Genomic DNA, 713 nt, shown 5'->3' with positions numbered 1-713 from the left:
GGGACTGATTGTTCTGGCAGCATGTGTATAGTAGAGGATTGCAAAGTCGATCACTTGGCCCTGTGAAGGTTCTGTGCCCCAGTGTAGGGGAACTCCAGGGGTGGCAAGCATGGGGAGGGGAGAGGCAACAGGGGTTTGTTCTTGTTGTTTTTCTTTGTTTGTTTGTTTGTTTGTTTGTTGGAGGGGAAACTGGGAAAGGAGAAATCATATGACGTGTAAATAAAGAAAATATCTAATAAAAAAAAGAAAAAAAAGAAAAAATCTTGGCTCTTACTATGGTAACTTGATACAAGAGTTACAAACATCAAGCAAAGCGTTCAGTCTCACTCGTTGTTCTCTTACAAAACCCCTCCCAATTTAATTGTCTACATTTCTTTTGGGTATATAAATACTTTGAAAATATGTAAGCTGTTCTGAAAACCTTAGTGTAAAAACATGAAATAAACAATACTACTAATAGAGAGGCTGAGATAAAAGAAGCAAGATCTCAAGACCCTTATGTTGTACACAGCAAGACATTGTCACAAACAAACAAGCTGACAGTGTATATAGATTGTACAATGTTGGACCTATTTCTCCAATTACCAAATTAGAGAGACAATTAGATGACAGTCAATAAATTTCTAATTCCTCGTATTTTTGGACTTCAATAGATTAGGATATGTTGGTAATATTAATTTTCATATTAAGATATTAAGAAAAAGTAATTGTCA

General features: G+C 35.2%; 1 long non-coding RNA gene across 1 annotated transcript in view; it reads right to left on the bottom strand.

Annotated features, from left to right (window-relative positions):
- Positions 1-713, bottom strand: part of LOC116083243 — a 15,947-nt gene that overhangs the window by 1,924 nt on the left and 13,310 nt on the right. The window lies entirely within an intron of this gene.

This window comes from Mastomys coucha, unplaced genomic scaffold, assembly GCF_008632895.1.
Source record: "Mastomys coucha isolate ucsf_1 unplaced genomic scaffold, UCSF_Mcou_1 pScaffold8, whole genome shotgun sequence".
Classification (NCBI taxonomy): Eukaryota; Metazoa; Chordata; class Mammalia; order Rodentia; family Muridae; genus Mastomys; species Mastomys coucha.
Note: the sequence above shows the minus strand (reverse complement) of the source record. Positions and strands in the feature narration are given on the sequence as shown.